General features: G+C 44.3%; 1 protein-coding gene across 1 annotated transcript in view; it reads left to right on the forward strand.

Annotated features, from left to right (window-relative positions):
- MAN2B2 (mannosidase alpha class 2B member 2) overlaps positions 1-18,156 on the forward strand; it is a 371,121-nt gene that overhangs the window by 287,776 nt on the left and 65,189 nt on the right. The window lies entirely within an intron of this gene.

Raw genomic sequence — 18,156 nt, forward strand, 5'->3', positions numbered from 1 at the left:
CACTCAGCTTTGTGCCTTCTCCTCCTCCGCTCGCCCTCCCGTTGTCCGTGCCTTCTCCCTCCTTCCCTCCTTCCCTCCCTCCTTACCAATGTCCGTGCCTCCCCCCCTGCCCTTCCTCCCGTTGCCCATGATGCCAAGGTGCCCACCAATTGCAATGCAATAGGTCTCACGTAAATTGGAGACCTATTCTATTGCAAATGCTTGTTTTATATATTGGCGAGTGCTCCGCTGCTCTTCCAAAAGTAAAGTTGTATACACAAATCATAAGAAAAGAAGCGTTGCCAAAGCTGCTGTGGAGACTGCCAGATATATTACATTACCAATGCTTGTTGTCTTTACTCTATGACGAGATGTGAACGCAAACAATGTCAGGTGCAGTGAAACATTTGACACGTAGCAGTAATGAATGATGCGGGCACATGCAGTTCCTTTAAATCAGTGCACGTGACCAGATGTCTTTGTTAGAACCCAGTGCAGGTATTTTTTGTTAATTTGTTAGTGCTTACAGAGACGGCAAACACGGACACTGGAACCACAGAGAGACCTCCAGGAAACAAGTATCCATCCTTGTTTAACCAGTTTTTTATCCTTTTAAGGTAGATAAATAAGTACCTGTGAGCTGGCTAATAAGCTGTACTCAGTTTGCATTGTGTGCCATGTAATTGGCCACTATTATTTTTAATATTTAGAATATTTACCAGAAAGCGACATCACTCCGATTCCATATTCCTCCTCCCATTGCTAATTGCACTTGTGAGTCCCTGCCTCACTCTAGACACTTGTATCAAGCAGTCTTTCTTTTATTTCTTTTGCAGTACACTGCCCCTTTAGCTACTAAAGGCGAATAACTGCACAACCCATCCTGTGGTAAAAAGCACTCCAACCCCGACCCAGTAGGGTGGTAACATGCGTAATGGGGCAAGGAATGTGGAATCAGAGTAACATTACAATCCATTTTCCTCGCCATATTACTAATTGCAGGCATAGCCTAGCAATAATTAGACAGAAATATTATCAGCATAGAAGACCGATTTCATGCTAAACAAAAGCACTTTAAAATACCTGAAAAATGCCCTACAAAAACAAACGTTCGTTGCTTTCAAACCCCTATTACCAAATGATAATTTTAACCATTGAACAACATTTAATCTATAATGTCCCACAAAAGTAGATTGAGTTGCCCTGGTGGGTGCTGTACAGATAACCGCCATGGAGATTCCTCCCCATTGAGCCCAAGAGGCAGCTAAACCTCTAGTTAATCGTACCTGAATATTTTCAAGATGCGAAAGACCATCTTTAACATAAGCTGCTGAAATCACTTCCTTTACCTATCGACAAAGTCAAAAACAAAACATTTGCACCTTTATTTGCCTGACAAACTTTACAAACAACCACATTTTCTGAAATTGGTAGATCTGAACAAATAGACTGACTGCCTTCACCACATTCAGTGTATCATCAGTGTCAAAATGCAAAACTGAAGGAACAATCCCTTGCGATCTGTGTAAGGCAGAACTTACTTTTGGAATGAGTTGTGGACCCAACTTAAAACTATACAGCCTTCAAAACAGCTAAGATAGGAAGGACAGCATAAAAAAGATGTTAACTCATCACGACGCCTAGCAGTCGCTATGACCTCTTAAAAAACACCTTAAAGTTGAGGAACTTCAGTTGGGCTGCCGCTGCCTCCAAAGATTCAAAAGGTTCGACTTTCAAAGAATCCAGAACCAATAAAAGATCCCAATTTGGAAACAAAATTCTACTCTCAGGTCTCAAGATGTCAACACCTTTAAAAAACCTGCAGATCCAACCTTCAATTTCAGGCAATGACTTTTAAGGAGATTTAAATGCTTTGATGGACGCTGTTAGAACTGGGGGTCTCTAGTTGGCTGAGGCAGTTACCTTAGTCCAAATAGGGACCCTTGCTTCTAGTCAGGGAAAGGAGGGAAACCCTCTTTGATAACCCCTGCTCACCCCCTGGTCGCTTGGCACGAGCAGCCAGGCTTATCTTCAAGGCAATGTGTAAAGTATTTGCAACCACACTCCCAGTGAAACAGTGATAACACCACAAATGGACACCACACTGATGTATGAAAATAGCGGTATCTTTATCAAGAAGAAAAATACGGTAAGACCAAACGATAAAAAACCAATATATGCGTATTCGTAATATTTCACTTTGCCTGGTATTCGGCCAGCAAACACTTGTAGGTTCTTGCGGTATTAATGAGCAGTTCACGATGTTCAAATGCAGTCCTAATGCAATGCTTTGCAGTTCGTAATGCAGTTCGTATTGTCAGACTAATGCAGTTTGTAATGTAAGAATAATGCAATCCTCAATGCAAGTAATCAGGCAGTTCGTAATGCAGGAATAATACCAGGCCAATCGACGTGATGAGCACAAGCACCACTAGTCCCCAACCACAGACAACAGTCCTGAACTTCTGAGGGCGGCCCCGGTTCTGCCGGGCAGGTCTGGGCCGCTCAAGGACTCAGCCCGTCTAGCCCGATGCAGCAGGATAGAGACGGGAGCACTCCTGTATTCCTCCTGCGCGCCTCCCCAGGCCACAGACGCTTGCGGCTCTCGACCGGAGTCCTAGCCTTACTTGGGATGCGCTCTTTCTCTCTCCCCGCTCGTTGGACGTCCTGCGGGGCGCTCCCGATGACGACTCAGCTCCGATTCAAGGCGACGCTGTAGCCGAACAGGTTTCGGCGCTGCCTTCTCCGTTGCTGACGATCCTCGGAAGATTCCTCTTGCGAACAACGATCACGGTTCCTTCACGACTTTCTTAGCTTTACGAAATCCTTCAGCACGTTGCTGCTCGGGCCAGCGGCATCGATCTTGATCCTCAACCTCCGTGACGATGACAGCTCGGGCCACAAACAACTTTTCACAGCAGCGTGGACGATGATTCACACTGCGGGGGCACTGCAGTCATGGGACACTTTCCAACCAGCAACATGGCCCAAACGGCAGTCTCAAGCTGCACACTCACAACACGTCGCTGAGACTCGGTCGGGTTTCTGCCACACAATCCAGGGGCACTGCTTCTGAAGGTCTCGCGCTGCAAAAAGCAAACGCACACGGCTCCGCTGAGACATACTTGGAAACTTTGATATTCCTGAGTTTCCACAACAGCGAGCCAGCTCTCCTCAGGGCCTTAGGGACAAGGCCCCGAGGAACACAGCACTCAGCAAAGTCCTTTCAAGCAGGGGGACACAGCACATAGCAAAGTCCCTTAGCCTCTCCTTAGTTAAATCAGCAAACTGCAGCCCAGCCCCAGAACACACAGCAAGGGTCAGTCTCTTCAGCTGTTCTTCCTTGGCAAACGTTCTTCTTGACCACGAAGTAGTTTCAATCCTTTTCAGTCTTGATCAGTCCAACGTTGAGGGGTTTCAACTCTCATAGTTATACCCCTAGATGTCTTTGAAGTCTTTATGTTCAGGGGGGCACAGAACCCTGTCCAAACCAGTTCTGGCTTTCTCCCTGCCAGTGACACCACCTTCCTTTGATTAGTGGGGGTCTGGTTCCTCAATCATTCAACAGGAGGTGGAGCCATTCTTTTATGGCAGTAGCCCAGGCCTCTTCACCTCTAGGGGCTACTCCTCCCCCTACACTCCTGATGCAGGTCAGCCTGTTGCTGTCTCACCTCCTCCCCTGGGTCAAGAAATTTCCCTGATCTATCATATTCAAATCCAGACAGTCAATCCACAACCAGGAAGAGACACACAGAATTGTTAGAACAGAGAAACCAGCCACTTCTAAAATCGTGGTTTCTAAACAAACAATGCAAAAACCACCTTCACAAAAAGATGTGTTATTAACTTGTGAGTTCAGGCACACTAAACTTCACCTCTCCATCTTAACCCTATGGGAAGATAGTCTGGAAGCATATTACACAGTCTTCCCCAGTCTGTCCTATGGGCAAGATGGCCTTGCAACAGTGAAAAACGAAATGGAGAGTATTTCACTGTCAGGAAATGGTACACACCTCAGTCCATGTCCTACCTTTCACAGACACTGCACCCTGCCCAGGGGGGGTACCCTGGACCTACCATATGGGTGTCTGATGTGCATGGAAAGGGAAGGATAAGGCCTGGCAAGTAGGTGCACTTGTCAGGACAACATGGCAGTTAGCAAACTGAGCGCAGGCACCACAGTGGCAGTCCAGAGTTCTCTCTTTAGGGCTAATTGTGTGGGTGGCACAATTAGTGCTGCAGGCCCACGAGTATCATTTGAATTACCAGCCTTGGCACACATAGTGCACTTTACTAGGGACTTTACTAGTAAGGAAAACATACCAATTATGGACAACCAATTACCATAACACTTTATACAGGGAACACTTGCACTTTGACACTGATCTGCAGTGGCAAAGTGCCCAAAGCATTCAAGTTGGTAACATAATGTCAGATAAAGGTCTAGGAGGAAGACAAAAAGTTTAAGGAACTTTAGCCACAAAGGGCCAAGTCCAACAGGCGCCAAATAGAGTCTTAAGGTAGCAGCAGAACATCCTTCATCAAACCCTTAGATGCAGAACATCAAACAGGAGGTGAATCCTAAGCCTGACAACACTTTGTGGAGGACGATTGAAGAACCGGGTTTTCTTAGAACCCAGCGGTGCCAGGGACACACCCGAAGTCTTCGGATTCACCTGTCTTGGTAATACAGAGACACAGAATACTTCTGGTTGGCGTCAGAGATCAATTTATTAGCTGCAGCTAGTAGCAATGAACCAAGCAATACAACACGGTGTACAACTCAGGAACCTGCTCAATTTTTGTAGAGCGAGACATCTTCTTTTACGGACAATTTCAACCCATTACAAATGCACACCCACTGCGGCAAATTCTGACCAATGAAACACATTTTATGTACATTATTACATTAAAAAAAAGCTCACTTTACATTGTACCAACCCACTAGTTAATTATTAGGACTGTCCCAAATTCGATTACCAAAAAGCCGGACAAACCCATAATTGAAAGCACTACCCATGTAATGAAAAATCGTAAAGGAAAGAGTAATTCAGATGTAGAGTAGGATAGGATATGTGCAAGAAACTAAAACTTAACAATATCCTGAACAATGATTGGATTCCTAGATTACTATCAGCTAACGAAACTGGCTTCGCAAAAGGTCAGTTTCAGGTGACCGGGTCAGCGTCTTGCAGTTCACTCGTAAGTCGAAAAGGGCCATGTTAATATGTATATGAGCAGCGAGGCCCATGCAACTTCGTTCGTTCGTTTACCACCTAGGCCTACGTGAGGGCAACACAAAATGGTGTCTTGAGCAACGCAAAACAAAATGGAGCCCGGTCCCAAAAACCACGGAACCTCAGACCCTCCTTTTGCCATTACGTAGGCAATAACCCAAACTCACGTCAATCTGAATCCAGGTCTATATCTATTCTCATCAGATCATCAAGGTGTTGCTGTAACATCATCTTACTTTCTTTCACTTCTCTCGAGGTAGGTCTCACACAGATCGTAGCACGAAGGCCACAAATGGCGGGACCACACTGGATGCATAAGCAACACGAGAAAAGGATTGCTAAAGCCATACCAAAAAACATCAGAATCTTCCATCCCCATTTGGACAGCAGTTCCCAAAACCATCCCGTCAACGACCAATTACCTTCGTCTACATGTATAGACTCAGCAGACTTATGTAACCTCAAGATGGCTTGGTACACTGTCGGGGCATTATCTGGTATGAAAACGCAGCAACTAGATCCAATCAATTTACATACCCCACCTCTATCTGCTAGTATAATATCTAAAACAAAGCGATTCTGTAATGTCATAAGGCGATCCGCTTGAAGCTCCGCAGTAATATTACTAAGTGCACCTGCACTGTCATTAATAGTTGCCTCGACCACTCTCGTAAGCTGTCGAATAGTCCTACTATTAGCCATAGGACCCCAAAAGGGCAGAAAACCCTTAAAGAAGTCTCCAACTTCTTGTGCGGCAGTGTCTTCCGCATTAATAACACCTCTACCAAATCTCGTCTTATGATAATCGAAAGCAGCTGTATACGTAGGGCGAAGCAAAAACGCCATATAACATGTGCCTGAAAAATCAGACGGCAACCATGTATATGCTCTGTCATTACAAACAAAATACGTGCCTTTGGCTGGCACGAACGGAGGAGATTTCTGGGACGTATAAACGTATGTGTGAACACACACACTCTTACCAAGCTGAGCTCTCGGATTCTGACCATTGCCTTGCAAACAAAGATAACCTCGGTGGGGTACAATCTAAATAGGAGGAGACCTTTTCTGTCTCTCTTTCTCCGTCAGACTAATCCTATAACTTGTCTTGTTCCAACCAACATATGCTCGGACTTCATCTTCGGGATAGCATTATACGCGTCGATATCTCTAATCATATCGACTATTCCCCGTATCAAAGCATTGTTACTCACATTATCCTTAACAGAATGCACAGGGGATGCTTCATTCGCATAAATAAACATCGACTGGAGTGCCCATACGGAACCATTAGGCGAAAAAGGCAAAACCAAGTATGGTATTCCCTTATCTATCGTATGTGGCATAAGACCACACACCCAACAATTCGTGGTATTTACAACTAACTGATGCTGATGTAACATCTGTATAAACTAATTGTTCACAAATTCTGATCTTCGTGTTTGTTCATGTTCAGCTAACGTATGAAACTCATGTGGAGAAACAGTAGAAAAAGAAAGGGTAGGTTGGGAGGTAGATGTAAGTGGCTGTTGTGTGGCATAGAAAATCAACCCACACAAACTAACGCAATATTCAAAAACATTAGAAAACACATTAATAAAAAATATTTGCTACGAACCAATATACATATTCGGACTTTAGAATCTACTTTCCTAACACTCTGGTCAGAATCAATAAACTCCATCCTCTAACGTGCTGCTCACGGTCATTACCTTCTTCACTTAAGTGTGCGCCAAGATCGTACTAACAACCCTGGACCACGGACCTTGTGTCAACTGCGCGGTTCACCCCTTAAGAACTTCCTACCGTGACCCTGCAGCGGAGTCCGGATGGTGACTCGAAAAAGGAAAAAGCAAAAAAAGTTTCTTGATCTGCCAAAGTGTAAAATTCACTATCTAAAAAAAATTCCAATTTCACTTTTTTATTTGTCCATATGTACAAGCTTTCTTGGTCTCAAATCGTAGCGTTCTTTATCAGGCACCGTAGGATCTTTGAACAAAAGTTCCGGATTCGTCGTGTCAATCTTCAGATAAGGAGGCACAGCAGCTTGCAGAACATCATCATCCTCGCGTTCTGACGAGTCCATGTCAAATGAGCATCACTAAACGGAACAAATCTAGGGACTCGCTCACACTCGGAATCTGCTATACCATCCCTCCCCCACTGATCATACGGTAAAGGCAAAGGAACTTTTTTACAGTGCGTGGCATGCACCCAGTTTTTTTTGCCTGCTACTCTAACAGCGGTTCTAGTAATAAACAACACCAAAAAAGGACCAGTCCATCTCGGTTCCAAATTCTTTGTGCGCTGGAAGTTTTTAATCAAAACATAGCGTCCAGGTTCGATGGAGTGTCCAGGATCTGAGGTAGCTGTCGGCAAACTGTCATAGACCTGTTGGTGGAGAACACGTAATTTAGCAGTCAAGTCATGTAAGTAATCCACCAACGTAGGGTACTCAATACTGTTGTATTCTTTCGGACGAGGCACACCCCAAACATTCGCTGGACGACCAAAAAGTATTTCATACGGACTAAGTCCCACTCGAGAATGCACAGTCGTCCGTGTTGACAAAAGAGCCAACGGCAAGGCATCCGGCCATGTAAGACCAGTGCTCGCTTGTACCTTAGCTAATTTCAGCTTAAGCGTACCATTGTAACATTCAACAAGTCCAGCAGACTGGGGGTGATTCGCTGCATGGAACTTTTGATTTATGCCCAATCCAGAACGCACCTTCTTCATGATTTGACCCACAAATTCACTCCAATTGTCCGACCATACAATTCTCGGCAATCCATACCTAGGGAAGTACTCTCTCAGCAAAACCTTGGCTGTAGACAAGGCAGTATTATCCTTTAGGGGGTAGGCCTCTATCCATCTAGAAAAGGCGCAAACAACCACAAGAACATATTTCAGATTGTTGCATCTCTCCATGTGAATATAGTCCAGCTGTATCACCTCAAACGGATACGTCGGAGGAGCAAAATGACCAGTTGGAGTTCCCTTACCAGGATTATACTTCAGACAAATCATGCAATGCTTCACAACATTCTCAGCACATTTCGGAATTCCAGCATTCTGCCATACTGGAGCCACTGGGAGCACATACGCATCAGGCAACAACCATCGTGGGTGCTCCGACAACTCAATCCAACAACCTGTAGAATCCAACATACCCGTAGTCTCTCTCCAAACACTCACTTCTTTCTCTGTAGCTTCAGCCTGAATCATCTTCACACTTTCTATTGTGTCTTCACACATTCCACCAGCCATAACCCAATTAGCAGGGCCTGCAACATACATACGGCTCATCATGTCTCTCGCTGTTTCCTTCGCAACTTCATCCGCAAACGCATTCCCTCGACCAACATCATCCACAACTTTCTTATGCGCACTACACTTCACAATTGCAATCTGCTTTGGGAGATTGAGAGATTCCAAAAGTTCATTCACTAACTGCCCATGCTGTATTTTAGTGCCATGGGAAGTAAGGAACCCTCGTTCTCTCCACAAACGCCCAAAACTGTGAGCAACACTAAACGCATACTGACTATCGGTATACACATTCACTCGCTTTCCTTCTGACAATACACACACACGTGTTAGTACAATCAACTCTGCTGCTTGCGCAGAATTCTGTGGTATGCATGCTGTCTCAACAACGGTATGTAAAGTTGTAACCGCATACGCTGCAGTTGTTTCACCATTCGGAAGTTTAAAACACGAACCATCTACCCACAGCGTACCATCAACATTCTAAAGGGGAGTATCCTTAAGATCTACTCTAGCCTTAGTTTCTTCTTCTGTACGAAGAAAACAATCATGCTGTTCTTGAACATCCGACTCTGTAGAGATCGGCAACAGCGTAGCTGGATTCAACACATTACATCTCTTGATGTGTACATGACTAGCTAACAGAGTCAACTCGTAACCTGAAAGACGTGCACTAGGAATGTGCTGTGTCTTTGTCCTGTTCAACAACGTATCCACTGCGTGTGGGATCATCACGATCAACGTATTAACCAATACCAAACCAGCAGACTGTCGGATAGAAACAGCTGCTGCTGCTGTAGCTCTCAAACAACTCGGCAACGCTTTAGCTACTGGATCTAACGTCGATGAAAAATACGCACATGGACGTTGCTTGTCTCCAAAACTCTGTGTCAAAACTGACAATGCACAACCTTCTTTCTCGTGCACATACAACGTAAAAAGCTTACTGTAATCCAGAGTACCCAACACCGGAGCCGAACACAATGCATCACGTAATTCAGAAAAACTTTTCTGACATTCATCAGACCAAGGAAGAGGATACGGAGTATCTTTAAGAGTCAGTGCCAACAGAGGTTTCGCTAGCAGGGAAAAATTAGGAATCCACTGTCTACAATACGAAGTGATACCTAGGAAAGCACGCACTACTCTCTGTGTGGATGGCACACTCATTTGCGCAATCGCTTGAATTCGTTCTGGGGTCAATCTTCTTCCCTCCTTCGACAAGAGATGACCTAAGTAGGTTACCTCTTGTCGGCAATACTGCAACTTTGAAGGTGACACTTTATGATGAAGGTCAGACAAATGTCGTAACAAAGAAAAAGAAGCCTTTTTACAAATCTCTTCATCATCAGCAGCAACCAACAGATCATCAACATACTGGATAAGAGTAGCACCAGAAGGCAACACAAGACTATCAAGCTGAGTTTTCAACGCCTGACTATAGATCGAGGGACTTTCACAATAACCTTGGGGAGCTCTCTTAAACCGGAAGCTTCGTCTTCCTAAAGAGAATCCAAAAATATCTCTACTCTCCTCGGCAATCGGAATGCTAAAGAAAGCATTCTTCAGGTCGATAACAGAAAACCAAGCAGCCGAAGCTGGAATCAAAGTCAACAAAGTAGTAATATCAGGAACAACAGGAAACTGTGGCACAACAATCTTGTTTACTTCTCGAAGGTCGATCACAAACCTGTACACATGTGGCTGAGAAGCATCAGTACGCTTAAGGACAGGCAAAACTGGGCTATTGCACACATTTCCTCTCGTTTCCTCAAGCACACCCTTCTCAACCAAATCATAGATAATCGCGAAAAGAGCTCTCTCACCATCACTCGAGATCTTGTATTGTGGGATACGAGGCAGTCTAGCATTCGATTTTAGCGTAACAACATACGGTGGAATCTGCAATAGGCCAACATCATTTGGACCCGTAGCTTAAAGTGTATCAGGAAGCGAACGCAATTCCAGTGGCAAACAATCTTTAGACAAATACATTGGAGAAATCACTCTTTTACCTAACGTAAGGTGTACTCCCGAAGGAGAACAATGTAATGTCGCATACAATCTTTTCAGCAAGTCCAATCCCAACAGATTCTCATTACAACCAGTCATTAAAATAAGAGGAGTCTCCAATTTACAAGGGCCAATAGAAAGAGGCAAAGGATCAGAAATCGGGTTACAAACTGGGGCGCCTGAAAATCCTACAGAAACATTGGTCAATCCAGACAAAGGTGCGCCAGGGAGTTTAGAGTGCATAATAGAACTCTTTGTCGCACCAGTATCCAAAAGAAAAGGTTGTACCACACCTGATGTAGTCACTTCAACATACGGTCCACTCTGATCTACTGGAACTGACACTACTCCCTCTCTTTGCCCATGGCTGTCCTAGCTATCATTATAACTAGCACTCAAACTCTCGACATAATAATCATCAACATAGTACTGTGCAGACTGACCAGTCGGAACATTCTGTCTGTCAAAGTAATTAGCAGAATTCTGAAGGGAAGAGGAACGCTCATTCTGAGGTAACACACCATGTCCCCTACCTCTACGAGCTTGCTGGAAACCACCACGACCTCTCTGACCAGACACACCATTCACACGTTGTAACAAAGCTGGGCAACTATTCTTGAAATGACCTTCCTCCCTACAGTAAGCACACTGATTAGGACCAGGATAGAATCGCTGAGCATAAGGCTCAGGATTCTGTAACAATCTTTGAAACTGTAGAGGTTGCTGGGACTGGGGCTGATTCTGACGAGTCGGATAAGCTTGCTGCAAAAGAACTTTCGTCTTTAAATCTTTCGTTTTCTTCTCAGCTTTATCCTTCTCATCTTTATCCCTATTTTCATAATATTGGGAAGTACCCAATATCTGGCCCGATGAAGAAACAGCCCATTAACTCTCAGAGTCCTTCAGTTTGTTCGATAGTTCGGGAAATAAATTAAAGACAAATTTGTCCACAAATAATCTTTGCCCACCTTCCGTACTCATGTCCTGACCACTATGATCGATAAACGTCTCTTCAAACCTAGTGAAGAAATCAGACACACTCTCATTTTTCTTTTGCTTGCATGTTTCTAACTTATCCCAATTCACTCGTAATGCGGGCATCATCGTCTTCATCAAATTAATAATTCTACCTGGCAATTCCGTAACTAAAGGCTCAGGTTTAGCACCTCCCTCTTGTCTACCGTCTGTAGCAACAATATTCGCCCAAGTATCTCCTAACTCTGCTGCATGATTCTCATGACGAATCTTCGCCCACAAAGGTTGCGGAACTACATTACCCATCAACATGTCGATATCGGCTTAATTCATTATACACGCATCTACTGTCTGGGACAACTCTTTGTAGTAACCAGCCGGATTCTTACGAGGATCAGGTAAGGTCTGCTTAAGAGCCAAGACCTCTGCTCTCTTCCAAGGGACATGTACCCATACTCGTTGAAAATTAGCCGGAGCGGCAACAATACCCTGATTTACATTAGCCTGACCTGCTTCCTTCCATACAGGAGGAACTTCTCTCATAGGATACTGTCTCGCTTTTCTTCTAACAGAGGAATCCGGTTCATACAATGTCTGAGACGGAAGTCTAGATCTAAAAGCCAGTATCGTCTCTACGGCATCTGTAACATCAGATTCCACTATCATCCCTTTAGCAAAATCTGACTGAACTTAGAGCACATCCTGTGGAATCGGACCCAACTCATTATCTTCCCATTCCTGACGCAGAAAAGTACACATCTCATTGAAAACATACCTTTGCTTAGGCGGTTCCCACTGAAAGAAAACATCCATAACCGCTGGCAAACTATACCTTGAGGCATTTATAATCCATCTACGAGCCAACAAATCCAACACAACCCGTTCCTCTGAACTAGGAAGCTGACTACGACTCTGCTTACGTTCCGAAACAGGGGTCATATTCAGTGACCCAAATAATGGAGACAACAAATTAGAAACAGTTTCTGTCATTCGTTTTCGAGCAGAAGGAGAAGAAGCAGACATAAGAACAGGGGAATAAGTATTTTGAGGCAAAGAAGGTGTAGGAATAAGAACAGTAGGAGTCCCAGATGCAGAAGTAGAAGGCAAAGGAGTTTGAGGCAAAGCTGGTAGCAAGGCTGGCGACCCTAGAGCGGGTTGCACAGGAGGAGGTAAAACTATCCTTGGAGTACCGGGTGGCTGAACAACAGCAGGAGGTTGAACAACAAAGGGTGGAACAACCGGGGGTAGTAGAGGCGCAGTAGCACCCTGCACATAAGGAGGTGGCAATCTCAACAAATGAGAGATCAAAGGATCTTTTTCAAGATCTTCAATCGTTTTCGGAGGAGGAGACGGCAAGGCCGGATAACATTTATCTATGGCCATGCAACGCTGTCTATCTGAAACTTCACTCACTCGATCTTCCTCGTCTGCTTTAAACTGCCTAGCAGCTTGTAATATTGACATATTCTTATCTTTCCTATCTCTCTTAGCTTGTTTAATTTCTCTCTGTTTGGCTTCCTTTCGCCAAAGGCCGAAAGAGTCAAACATTGCCGGCCGGGCTTTCTTCTTAAATAGTGCTACTTCCAGATTGTCTAAAATATTTGATTCGAAACTACCATATTGGGGCCATCTTAAGACACCATCCTTCCTAGTATAGCGGATCCATACTTCATTATAAGTAATAGGACCCACTCCGTGTTTTGAATAGAGCTCATAAGTCGGAGGTATCGGACACGAGTCCTCTAGTCGGGAATCCTTGTTGCAACCACAGCTAAACCATTTTCTAAGTTTGCTAAGACCAGGCATCTTATAGCTCACTAATCTAGCTTTCAACTTCAAGGGGTTCTCAATTATCGATACTCTCGCAAATATACGAGCCCCTCGGCTTCGATTACTGCAGTGACCGAATGAAACCAATACCAAGAACCAAACCAAGAACCAAAACAAATTCGTGGGAGCGACCCACTTACCAAGGTATCTGTCACGCCACCAGAAGACCGTCTATCGTCTCGCTCTACAAAGCATCTATCGAGGGTCCAAGACAGGGCGACTGTCAGGGCAGCAGTCCTTCGTAGCCGTCGGAAAGCGGGAAGCCTCGCAGAAAACACCTTCGGTCCACGTCGACATGCAGGGGTCAATGAAGTGGCGGCCTTCCTCCAGAATTTCTTCACGTGGCTCCTCACGAACCTTAGGCTTGGACCGGTACCGCTTGATGTCGCCCCACGTTGAGCGCCAACTGAAGAACCCGGTTTTCTTAGAACCCAGCGGTGCCAGGGACACACCCGAAGTCTTCGGATTCACCTGTCTTGGTAATACAGAGACACGGAATACTTCTGGTTGGCGTCAGAGATCTATTTATTAGCTGCAGCTAGTAGCAATGAACCAAGCAATACAACACGGAGCACAACTCAGGAACCTGCTCAATTTTTGTAGAGCGAGCCATCTTCTTTTATGGACAGTTTCAACCCATTACAAATGCACACCCACTGCGGCAAATTCTGACTAATGAAACACATTTTAAGTACATTATTACATTAAAAAAAGCTCACTTTACATTGTACCAACCCACAAGTTAATTATTAGGACTGTCCCAAATTCGATTACCAAAAAGCCGGACAAACCCATAATTGAAAGCACTACCCATGTAATGAAAAATCGTAAAGGAAAGAGTAATTCAGATTTAGAGTAGGATAGGATATCTGCAAGAAACTAAAAGTTAACGATATCCTGAACAATGATTGGATTCCTAGATTACTATCAGCTAACGAAACTGGCTTCGCAAAAGGTCAGTTTCAGGTGACCGGGTCAGCGTCTTGCAGTTCACTCGTAAGTCGAAAAGGGCCATGTTAATATGTACATGAGCAGCGAGGCCCATGCAACTTCGTTCGTTCGTTTACCACCTAGGCCTACGTGAGGGCAACACAAAATGGCGTCTTGAGCAACGCAAAACAAAATGGAGTCCGGCCCCAAAAACCACGGAACCTCAGGATCCATGATGGTATTAGCTTTTCTAACTGAGTCTCTCCTTGAGAATGCTCACTTACATTTTCAGTAAAATAAATAATCAAGTGAAAGTGGGCTCTGCACCGCCTATAGGGTACACAAAACCAGAAAGGAAGCAAGCCCAACACCCCTTAAATTAATATTTGAGAGAAAACCGATTCAGCACCGTTTTACATACTACAAACACTCTTTAGAAAAAGAACACATCTTAAAAACTTTAATAGGAAAATGACCAATGCTCTGATAAATACACAAGTAAACACAAAGAGCTTTTCCCAGGCCAAGCACTGGCAAGTCAGATCGACTGAACACAACAAGTGTGTATACAAAAATCACAGGATGAGCTGTGCTCTTGTTCCCTTTTAGTTCAAGGGACATTGTTAGGTCGAGCCTGGTGGCAGCGCACATGCTCTGCTTGCTCAGCAAGACTACTATAGTAGAGTATGAGAGAGAAGCTGTGCCCACTCTCCTCCCATATTTTTCATAGGCTTTTGTCATTGTCTTTCGTACATGCTGCCTTCGGATTCGTTAATAGACTTGTTAGTCCCTCCTTAGTACAGCCTTGTCTTCATTTGTACCCTCCCAAGGTGACTGGCCATTTTACTTCAGTTGTTACACGGTACCTGTTATTTAGTCTGCAAGCACTATTTACCTTATTGATTTTCTCTTACTGCTGGCCGGACATGTGTTGCTTCAGCTGAAATCACTTGTGTGTGTTTTAAGCAGCACCGCCGCCCCCGTAACGGGCGTCTGCTTTCAATCACTTTAAACCAGCATTATCTTGTCTGTTTCAAACCCACAAGTAAAATGGATTTAGAAATGATTAGCGAATTAAGTCATGTGAATTCCAGGTAGCACATAATCCTGTGCTAATGAGCTGAAGCTGACAACAGCACATCTGTATTACATGTCCTCTGTACTAACGCCACCTGATGGGTTGTTTTCAAAAGCCTGTTTTATTAACACCACCACCACCATCAATACCACCACCACCGCCAATACCACCACCACCACCACCGCCAATACCACCACCACCACCAATACCACCACAACCAGTACCACCACCACCAATACCACCACCACCAATACCACCACCACCAATACCACCACCACCACCAATACCACCACCACCACCACCACCAATCCAATACCACCACCACCAACCCAATACCACCGCCAATACTATGAATACCACCAATACCAGCACCACCACCAATACCAGCACCACCAATACCACTACCTCAGTGCCTCTCGCTCTCTAGTAATAGTAGGGACACTGTATGATCCCGGAGCTGCAGCCGAGACCGTCCCTCCCTCCCTCCATGCCTGCTATAAAGCACGCCCTGCACCAGGAGGTGATGCCAGGGAGCCCTACTACAGTTGGAGTGTTTTTTATTAGGCCAAAGATAGCAATGACATTATGCAATGCCACACTGCACACTCAAATCACCGAGAGGGCAGGAAATACCCCCCCCCCCCTGCTCTTTCTCCTGATCCGCAACAGTGTAATCACAGAGCGAAAGGTGTTGAAGCACTTTCTTAGTGTTTTCTAGCTCTGATCATATGTAACTCTCACTTCACACATGTGTCTGTGTAATTTACAACACTTACACATCTTCTTCACTGTAGTATTTATCACTACGTTGAAGATGTCGCAGGCTGGTCTCTTCCTCTGATATTTACAATATAACAAGCAGTCGGAAAGGCCCTTTAATGCAATGCAATAGATCTTGCATTTGCGAGAGTTTAAGCTATTAGTAATGTAAATGACAATGCTTTTTATTTGTTTTAAAACCCAAAACATAAATAAAAGGCATTGTCATTTACAATGCCAATAGCTCAAACTTGCGTGAATGCAAGACCTATTGCATTGCAAAAGCTTGTTCATTTTTATACTCAAAATATGTTCTTCCTTGGGGATTCCATAGAAGATATGAATGTGAATAGCAGTAGCTGAAGCTTATTTCTCATATACAGAAAATCTTGCTCAGAATGGTAACTTTGCACCTATTCTATATGTGAACTGATACCAACTACTCTGTACCTGTTTGTGTTTGGAAAACCTGCACTGCTGCTGATCATGCTGTGCCTGTTTGCCTTTTCTGCTCGTTTTTTGCCCTCTGTTTTGCCATTTCTGCTCACTCTTTTTTCTGCCCTCTGTTTTGCCGTTTTCTACTCATTTCTTTCCTCTTTCCACTGTTTCCTCAAGACCTGGCTTTTTGAAAGACCTCGCACACGAGAGCCCAGAAACCCCCCAAGGTATGACAGTACAGCGCTCTACAAATGCTGATTGATTGATTTAATTGATACAATGAGAGATCAATGTGCAAAGAGCAATCTTTGAAGGATACAGTGGGGACTATTCAGGGTGCAAAGCAGGAACTGCAAAGTAGCAGGGTTAAAGCGGAATCGGTAAAAGGGAGGGAACAGCATAGGGTGCAAGTAAGTGCGCTGCGGGAGGCATCTCAGTGACAGGGGAAGCTCAGGATACAAGTGTGGATCAGTGAACGTATAAGGAGGGAAAGCAGGTGTAGCAGAACAGGCTACAACGAGGGAGTAGAAATTATACAAGGGGAAGGAACTCTATGCAAAAGAGTGAGCAAAGCATACAGAGCAAGTGCTGCACATGATGCCACAGGGATTCATTTGCATACGTGTGCAAGAGTAGTAGATGAGCATCAGCAGAGCAATCTTCTCTCGCACAGATAGAGCAGATTTTACATGTGCATTTAGAGTGAAGCTTACACACCGACACACACACACACTTACCTCACTCAAGACGGTTAAAGCTAAGGCAGCTTTGTTTAATTTACAACCAGTGTATGCAGTGTGCAAAGAGGGTTAAGCTCAGAGATAATGTACGCTGAGCAGCTGCTAATTTTCAAAGCACAAAATAAAGGTCTGCCCTATTTAGTTTAATATGTAGGCTCGATAAGAGTCCTTGTTTTAAACCATGCATATGAGAGCTCACAGACACCAGGGACTAGACCAAAGAATTATCAACAATCATTTTATTTTTCTTAGATTCATAATTTCTTAATTTTTCTCTTTGAGATTCAGTAAATTGTTTGTTTGTAAAACAGTACAACAGTAATTAAGATCAACACATCACATTTTATCATTTTTATTTTTTCCCCCGAAAGACATATCTCCCACACCAGATAGTTCTGCACATCAAAATATCCAGCTAGCATACACACTCCGTAATCAAACATACATACATCAAACACTCTTCATTCAGCCAGGTCCAACAATCTTCCACGATCAGATGTAACCCATTTCTTCTGTCCGGATAGTGCTCCCAGACACAGCGTGGGAAGTCAGATGGCACAATATATATATCTTATCCAGACAGGTAATACCACGCCAACGCGCGTTTCGGTTTAATGCCAGAAATTTAAGGCCACACCTTCATCAGGGTGATCAGAAAGAAGGAGAGGGGGGACATGACGATACCGCAAACAACTATTTATGATGGGCGGTACGCCAACTAACACAACACTCAGTGAGCAGCTGCTGACAGAAGTATCCCTGCTAGGTTGGGAAAGCCATCTCAGAGGTGCCGATAACAGTACTCTGGTCTCCAGAAGTACACTGGCTCCATGTCAGTCTGCTAGTTTTGGGCGATCTACTTGGCATTGAAGGCCTTCCTACCAACTATCAAAGGATGGCTGGTACA

The sequence above is a fragment of the Lissotriton helveticus genome, chromosome 2_2, assembly GCF_964261635.1.
Source record: "Lissotriton helveticus chromosome 2_2, aLisHel1.1, whole genome shotgun sequence".
NCBI lineage: Eukaryota > Metazoa > Chordata > Amphibia > Caudata > Salamandridae > Lissotriton > Lissotriton helveticus.